The following is a 9,225-nucleotide window of genomic DNA, read 5'->3' as shown; positions in this document are numbered from 1 at the left end:
TTTGGAGAAAAATATTAATTTAGGTAGGTCTGAAGAGTTGTCACCCATTTAATTAATCCCATCTGCTATTTTTACTGTCAGAACTGAAGCAATCTGTTTGCCAGGAATTCAAAACCAGAAAAAAGGCCCCATGAGCCCCACTAACAATCTTTGTCTACAACATCTTTCACCTAATATACATGAATTCAAATTTGAAAAGGTGACAAAGAAAAGAAATTATCAGGATAATCTGTTTTATTTCATTTGTGTTCATGGAAATTTAGAAAATTAACTTTAAATATCATGACATTCAAGAAAACCAAACTGTGAAATTACAGGGAAAAAAAAGGAGGGTGCAAGAATATGATTTTAAAAATTTACCTTTGTTCCCAAAATAAAATGTGGTTTTGCTTGCATTTAAAATATGTACTTTATTACTTATAATATTCTCCTTGATTTCTTGTGTCAAAAATTGTTCATTACTCTTCATTTTGTTATGTTAACTTTGGAGTAGGACCTGAAAGTTGTTTGTTTCATGATTATTTTGCCTAGTCTTCTTCTTTAGATAACACTGTATTATGGGAGGCCTAATATTAGACTTGTTATTGAGAAATAATTCACATGTGACAATGTAATGTGAGTAATTATGTGCACTATAAATTTCCCAAATAGACATATGGTATCTTGTTTTCCCCAGTGAGTTTATCACTCAGGTGCTTAAGGAAGTGCATTAACTCTTCAAGACATCCATTTCCCGAGGCGTTTAGATTACGCCAGAGCATAGAATATAAATAAACGGAGATATTTATCAGTAAAGAGAACTGGGTAAGCCTGTTTTATGGAGCCATGTGGCCATTGAACTCCCATATCAGATTTATTATTAGAAATGTCAGTTCTCCTTTCACAGTTCATATGGTGGAAGGGCTGCTGTAAAAGTCATCAGGAATTGACCAACCACCAATATGCTATTTTTAATTCTTATTTTATTTCATCCCATAGTCTGACACTATTAACCACTCCTTTATCTATTAAATCTGATTGTAATCTTATCTTTATGTTTTGTTTAGATCTTCTCTTTCATAATCCCTTCTCCTTTAACCCCTACATCTTTTGCTTTATGCCTTCTCCTAGAGCAATTTGTGTGTGTGTGTGTGTGTGTGTGTGTGTGTGTGTTGAAACCTCTGTATGAACTCCTAGAGCAATCTCATTCACAGCATTTTAACCTTACCCCACCCCAAATTGATCACACTTTATTTTCCCTCTAACTTGATCTTCTCTCCTATACTATTATTATTATTAAACTAGTGGTGTCCTTATTAGCTGTGTCCAGTTAATTCAAAGCTTCAGTCATTTCCCTCTTTCTTCATTATTCAATACTCATTGTTTAGGAAGTCACGATGCCTGCCCTGAATTCTAAGTTCTTTGAGGACAGAAACCAATAATGCTCACATTGTTTGCTTAATATTAGCTCAGTTCTGAATTTATATTAGGTACATACACAGCAAATGCTTGCTGATGTGCATACAATTCCAAAGAATTATTAACCATAATCCATATTATTTAGTTACATTGGCATTTTATTTTTAGAATTTTGCTTGGTATTGTTGGGTCATAGAAGGATTTTAAATTATTTTTTCATAAGCTCTATTTTTGTGGTCCTAGCTATTGGAATAGGATTTTATCTTCTCCCATTCACCCACTCCACATGTAGGGAAAGCCTGTAACCTTAAGGAACATCTGGTGTTTTTATACATACATTTAAGGAAAAGATAAATTATATCCCTATAAACCCTTTAATTCATCTGATTCTAGTCATTCGTCTAATATTCACTGATCTGGCAGTTTGTTGATGATGTGGATCTCCTTACTTGGGTCATAAATGCAATGGTGTGATTTTTTAAGAAAGATTTATTCATTTAACACATATCTATTTAGTTCCATTAGGAACTGGCCTAGCCACTTGGGTACATCGATAAACAAAACAGACCCTTGCCCCCAAGAAACTTAAATTCTAGTAGGAAAAAAAAAGACAAAATAAAAAAGCAGACAATAAGCAATAATCATAATAAGAAACGTGTGTGTGTGTGTGTGTGTGTGTGTGTGTGTGTGTATGGTAAGTGCTAAATTACAAAAGAAAAGGAGAACAAAGATAGGTGGATGGTGGATCTGGATCTGTGAGGGGTAATGTTAAAGTTTTAAAGAAAAAGGGAGAAAGAAAACAAATGAAAATTTTTGACCTTCCTCCAGAAATTGTGCCTGAGGAAGATAGATTACAGTCCTTTTCTCCTTTTCTCCTTGGGGGTTGTATTTCTTTTTTTTTTTTTCTCTTGTTCCCAATCAACTCCCAGCCTAAGTAGTGTGATAGAAAATCTAATGCGCTGAAGAAATAAGCTCTGAAATAGCCAATGAAAGAAGCCATTCCTAAAGAGTGAAGAGTTAATGAAGAATTTTTAACAGCCTATCAACTCAGTTTCACTCTGTTACCATTTAAATGGCCTCAAATGGGATGTGAAGCTTAACATATCATGGAATAGCATATAGTTTCTGGTGGCTGCAAACATTTTCTCATTAATCCTCGTTGCCAGATATATCAGCAATACCAAGAAGTTTGGAGAGAGTCTATAGCCTTGCCTCGAATTTCTTTTCCTTTAAAGATGGAATTTAAGAGAATTAAACAAAAAGTAAAATTATGGACATTTGTTTTATTACTATTATTAAAAATAAATTTTAAATAAAATAATTAATATTCTGTTAACATGGGTGGGTACGACTAGACCCAGTGTTCTGCTTGCAACCAAAAAAAAAATTTTTTAACTCATACGTAACTCACAGACCTGTATCTTGTATTACCTGCTCATGTGATGTCTTAAATATTCACATTTCCTTAGTTTCATGTTCTTATCTTAAGTCATCCAGTACATCCAAAGTTCCAAACATGTTATTTTTCTTATGTTATTTTCACAGTTGTGAGTTTTTTTAAAAATTATGAATCTATATTTTATATATCTTCATGTCTTACTTATAGAGGGTCTACCATATCTATGACTTCTTTGCAAGATGCCAACTTGGACAAAGGTGTTTTTTTTTCCTATTGACACAGCTATTCATAAAATATCTGTAATAAACTTTACATATATCTTATTTATTAATTCAAAAATGTTCATAGGTAAACAAATCTTCAGTTCCTCAAGATCTTGACTGGACGTTCCTCTACTCTGTGATTAGGGTGAACAAATTCCAGTTTATGCCTTGTATCTCAGAGTACTATTAATAATTCTTCCTGTCACTCAAGAAAGCATCCCTATTTGTATGATAAATTAAATGGTCACCATATCCATGACTGATCTGAAATCTGGCTGTCATTAAGCACATCACTCTTTAATGTGATTTCTAAGACATTATTTGTCTACTCTTCTACCCTTCTGGAACATCCCCAGCTCCTTTGAGAATTATTGCCATCATCTGTTCTCTCTTTATCTCTGTCATGGACATTTCTCTTCATTTGTTGAAGGCTTTTTTGTAAGTGCTCTTACTCTGTATCCCAACCCAGTTATCACCTATCTTTTTTTGTACTGCACGCTTTCAAACAGCCAAACATTGTGATGTCTCAGTTCTGTTCCATGTTTGTCTCCGTCAGCTCCATCCAGTGTCATATCCATAATGATTCCCTAGATCTTGTCTGATTTACTATTGAAATCTGATATTCAGACAGACATTCCTTTTTCTGACTAGGCCTCCTATTTTCACCTCCCCTTTGCTTCCTTATTAATTACTTGCCCTCAATCTGTTCTTTAACTCCATCAATACGGTAAAGATTTGACCTCTTAACTGTCGTACTTTGTCTTTCATTAATCTCTCTGAGCCTAGTTTCTTCCCTATTTAGAATATTTTCTCCTTTACAGATGCTTTCTTTTTGCCCTATTCCCCCCCAAAGAACATCAAATTTGATAGAACAGGAATTTTTATGTTTTCTTTACTGCTGTCTCTCTAGTATTTACAAGGGCACCTAGCATACATACATTAGGCCCTCAATGGATATTTGAATGAATGTTTGAATCAGTCAGATTTCAATTTAAATTTCAACTCAGCGATACCTATTTTAATGACCCAAACTGAAGAAGCTTCCACTTCCACTCTGATTCATACTCGAGAAATATCCCTGTTTGATCTTGTTCATAGCAAGGGAACAGCTCCAGAAATTTACTGCTGATTATTCACACTTTTTTTTTTTCACTTTAAAGGCAGGAACTGACTTTGTGTTGTTCACTACTCTATCCCTAGTACCTAATGTATTGTTTAGTGTATTATAGGCCTTCATTAAATTACTTGTTCTTTTGCTAACCTTTTTATAAAATGTGAGTGGTGACAGCATCTAGTTCATGGCGCTGTTGTAAGGATCAATGATATCATATATAAGGAGCTTTGTACATTGCTTAGCAGTCAGCACACAATTTTTAGCTCTTTTCATTATGACACACAAAACAGCAGCAAGAGTAGTCTTCTAATAAGCAAATGATCATGTTGTCTACCTACCACTATTTTCAATGGCCAACCACTGTCTTGAAGATGCTGATCAAACTCCTTAACATGGCAGAGAAGGACATTTATTATCTAACCTTGGCTTGTTTCTCTTGCCTCATCTCATGCTATGTTCAAACCACCTGAAAGGCCATGTTCTCACCCTACTGAGTTACATGCAATACCTCATCATATACAGTCTCCTTTCTAGGCTTCTGCCAAGAGCTTTGATGCCACCGTATTTTAACCTGGTTGACGCCTCCGTAGTCTCAAGACCTCAGATGAGATAATTCTTCCTTTATGAAGCCTTCCCTGACTCAGAATGCAGCACTGTGTGAGTTGAAATGGCCTTTTTTCTTGTTGGTCTCCTCTCCTTGGACCACAAACTCTTCAACTGCAGGGTTTATTTCATGTTCATCTTTACATCTTTGGCACCTAATAAAGTAGCTAATTCATGGCAAGTACAGAACTGTCAGAGGCTTCCCTCAACACATCTGCCTCCTCAGCAGTACCCATGCCATTCACTTTTCCTCCCCTCCTTGTACCATCATTGAAGCATAGATGTCATATCTAATCCCCATTCTCACATGCACAGTGGATTCTATCCTTTCATGCCTGTTCAAGGACATCACTACACTAGCTTTCTTTCACTTTCTTATATTATTAACTTTAATTCTGCAAAGAATAATCTGCTTATAATAGGCAGCTTTTATTCCCAGTTTTGATGAAAATTTCTCTTAACTCTACTTCTTCCTAACAGTTAAAATCCTTTTCCATGCTCTACTGGGCAGGAAAACCTTCTTGAAAGATACGTTTATACTTAAGGTTTCTACATCTTCAGTTTTCATATTGTTAAAGCATACTTCAGTCTGGCTTTCATCCTGCCACACCTTCAAAAATTACCATGACAAAATCATCACTAACTTCTATGTTGCCAAATGGTTGATGCTTTTGAAGGTTTTTTATTTGGAAATATTTTCAAAACTTACGAAAGTTCTAACAGTAACAATAGTGCTAAGCATACCATGTACCTTTTACTTATGTTCACTTATTGCCAACTTTTTATCCCATTTGCTTCCTGTCTCTCTTTCTCTCTCTCTCTCTCACACACACACACACACACACACACACACACACACACACACACACACATTCCCTACCTACTCCACTCCCACTTCCTGACACACATACACATACACACAAACACAGAAACCCTCTGATATTTTCTCTGAAGCATTAGAAGATGGGTTACATATATCATCGATGGCCTTTTAATCCTAAAGACTTCGTTGCATATTTCCTAAGAATAGAAATATTTTCTTTTATTACTCCAGCACAGTTATTATCTTCATACATTTATATAATACCATAATTTTATCTAATCTGCCATTCATGTTCCAAATTTTTCAGTTGATTAAATAATGTCTTTATACCTTCCCACCCCTACTGCCAGTGCCAAAGCAAAGGATCTAGCCTAGAGTTAGTTATTCCATGTCATTGTCATATCTCTTTAGCCTACTTATTTGAAACATTTCCACAAGTTTTTATCTTTTATGGCATTGATATTTCTTAAAAATAAAATTTATCCCAAGGCACATTATTTTACTTAATGAGGAAAGAGCATTCCTTCTTTTTGGCCGAAATAAGTAATATTGTGTCCATCTTGCAGTATCACATCTGGAGGCACACAATTTCCATCTGTCCAACATTGCTAATTTTAATTCTGCTCACATATCCCAAGTGTCATCAGATTTCTCCATTTTATGATTACTGTTGTTATTTTTTCTCCCAACAACTAGTAAACAGTCTTTGAAGAGAAACATCAATGAAAATTTCCTGTTCCCTTTCAAAATTTCCCCCCCTAGACTTAGCATCCATGATAATTTTGTCTGATCCAAGCTTTACTATGTTTGTCGCACAACCATGGTTTTTCAACTCCATCCTTCTTTCCACATTTACCAGCTTTCATTGAGCAATTTACTATAAGCAGAATCTCTTCTTACTCTCTTATTTATTTATTATGTATTATGGACTCGGGATTTCTTATGCTTTGTTAGTTTATAGTCCATGTCTGTACTTCATCATTTTTGACTAACATTGTCCAGATTTGACCATTGGGAACCCTTTCAGTCTGGCTCCTGTGTTTTGTGATATGCCCTCATCATATTTTGAGTACTTCCTTGCTTTCTGGCATAACATGATGTTCCAGGCTCATTTTGTACCTACCCTACACTGCCTGTGGAATCAACCATTTCTCTGAGGAGCTCTGTTTCCCTTAAGTGGGTACTGATCATAGCGATCAAGATTTGGGCACAAGATGTGCTCATTGCTACTAAGGTGTCTTTGCTTCTATAGCCCTTTCAGCAGTCAGAGCTAGGAAATATATGCATATATGTACATACATACATACATATGCATAAAAATATAAATGTTTACACTTATACACACACATACATATATACATGTGCACATAAACATTAATTTATACATATATGCATATTTTAGAAACTATGTACTTCATAGCAATACATTTAATTCCAATCCATTCTCACAGGGTTCTTTCTTCCTTACCCCATTCCTTATTTGTTTTTCTCATTCTTCCTTTAGTGAGAACCCTGGCTCTGTACAACATCAACACATTTACTCTTATGCTCAATCCTATAATACATCTAAAATAGTAGATGTAATTTAGGATTCTAAAACAGTTTTAGAATTTTTATGTACAAACCGCTACAAGAAGCAAAGCTACTGAAAAAAAATAAAGTTTAGGCTTCCACCTGGACTCCCCAGTACAGAGGGTATGTAGACAAATACTATGATCCAAATAAATTATTTGAATTAATCCTTCCTTCTTTCCTTCCTTCCTCCCTTCCTTCCTTCCTTCCTTTCTCCTTCCTTCCTTCTTTTCTTTCTTCTATCCTACCTGTCAGTGTGATTATGATATTTTATTTGTCATACAATTAGATTTTTTTGTTTTAGTTTGCTTTCAGTTTTTGAATATTTCATCCTTCCCATTCTTATGGGAAATAAACAATGAAATTTAATTTTAAGGCATAGACTATTAATCTAACTTTCAAAAGAAACTACACAATAATTTTAGTAACAGAAATATTACTCCTCTATCTCTTTCAACACATTCACTCCCTTTTGTAGATAACCAACTACCTTGTCTTTTTTGGTTTATTCTTTCTTTGCTGTTTTTTCTAATGAAAAGTAAATATCTTCTTTTTTTTTACACGAAAGGTAGCATGCTATATGTGTTTTGCACATTTTTCCCACTTAACTTATCTCCTGGAAAGTACTCCATATCATTCATAGAAATCTTTTTTTATTCATTCGTGGTTATAGCTGGAAAGTACTCCATTATATGTACCATAATTTATTAAACCAATCTCCTATGTTTGAAAATTTAAGTACTGCTGATATTTTCTGATTACAAAAACTGAAATAAATAACTACTATTTGTGCATATTTATATTTTTAGTGATGAATCTTCAGGATAAATTCCTGGAAATATGACTACTGGATTACAAGTAAATTTAGATGGATATTTTGCTAGATATTGTCAAATTCTTATCTATAGAAGTTATGTCACTTACATTCCCACCATCAATGTATGAAAGAGCCTACTTACCCAGAGCCTTGCCAACAGAGGTTATTGTAAGGTGTTGAATTTTTGCCAGTCTGAAGCGAAAGAAATGGTATCTCATTGTCATTTGAATTTGCATTTATCTTAATCTAAGTGATATTGAATATCTCTTCATATGTTTAATGGCCATTTTTACATCTCTTTTTGTGATTAGTGTGATAATATATTTTGCTCATTCCAATATAGGGTTGTTGGTCCTATTAGCCGCAAATTTAAAAGCTTTTATAAATTATGAATATTAACCCTTCATTTGTGATAAATATTACAGATAGTTTCATTTGTCTTTCCTAGTGTTTACAGTTTTATTTTTACCATGTTTCTTCTTAATTAACATAGTACAATTTATTATTTTCTTTCATTTCATATGGATCCTTAGTTATAGTTAGAAAGTCTTAACTCTACAGTGAAGGAATTTATCCATATTTTTCTAATCCTTGTGTAGATTCCACATTCTTACATTTAGGATGTTCATATATTAAGAACTTATGCTTGTGTATGGTGTGACAATGGGTCCAGCTATATATTTTACCAAATTGCTGTTCAACTGTTTCAATACCATTTATGAAAAAGTTACACTCTTGCTTTTCTTTGTGTGTGTTTTGAAAAATAAGATGTTAATCTAACTCTCAAAGTTAAATAATTGCATAGATATTTTAGCCTTGAGTCCCTGAGGATTTTTCTTTATCTTTAAAGTCTAGTAGTTTTTCCAGGATATTTCAGAGTTGATCATTCTCTATTGATTTTCCCTTGTACTCAGTTGAGCCCTTTCAATGTTTAGATTAAGATCTTCTCTAATTTCTAGAAATTTTTCTTAATTTATAATTTTAAATATTAGTTCATTTCCATGTTTTTTTAATTGTCTTTCTTAGAGACACCAATAACATGAATGTCTGGCCATCAATCAATTTCTTTTCATCCCTTTTTACTTCTTTTTTGATCTCATTTTCATTCTCTTGGTTTTTGTGATTTTCTTCCACATCTTAAGTGTGTATTTAATTCTAGTCTTTCTTGTGCACCTTCCAATTTAGTCTTTATTTCTGATGAGATTTTGTCTTTTTCTACCATTTATGTCATTAGTT

The sequence above is a fragment of the Lipotes vexillifer genome, unplaced genomic scaffold (assembly GCF_000442215.2).
Source record: "Lipotes vexillifer unplaced genomic scaffold, Lipotes_vexillifer_v1.1 scaffold506, whole genome shotgun sequence".
Lineage (NCBI taxonomy): Eukaryota > Metazoa > Chordata > Mammalia > Artiodactyla > Lipotidae > Lipotes > Lipotes vexillifer.
This window is presented reverse-complemented; position numbering follows the sequence as displayed.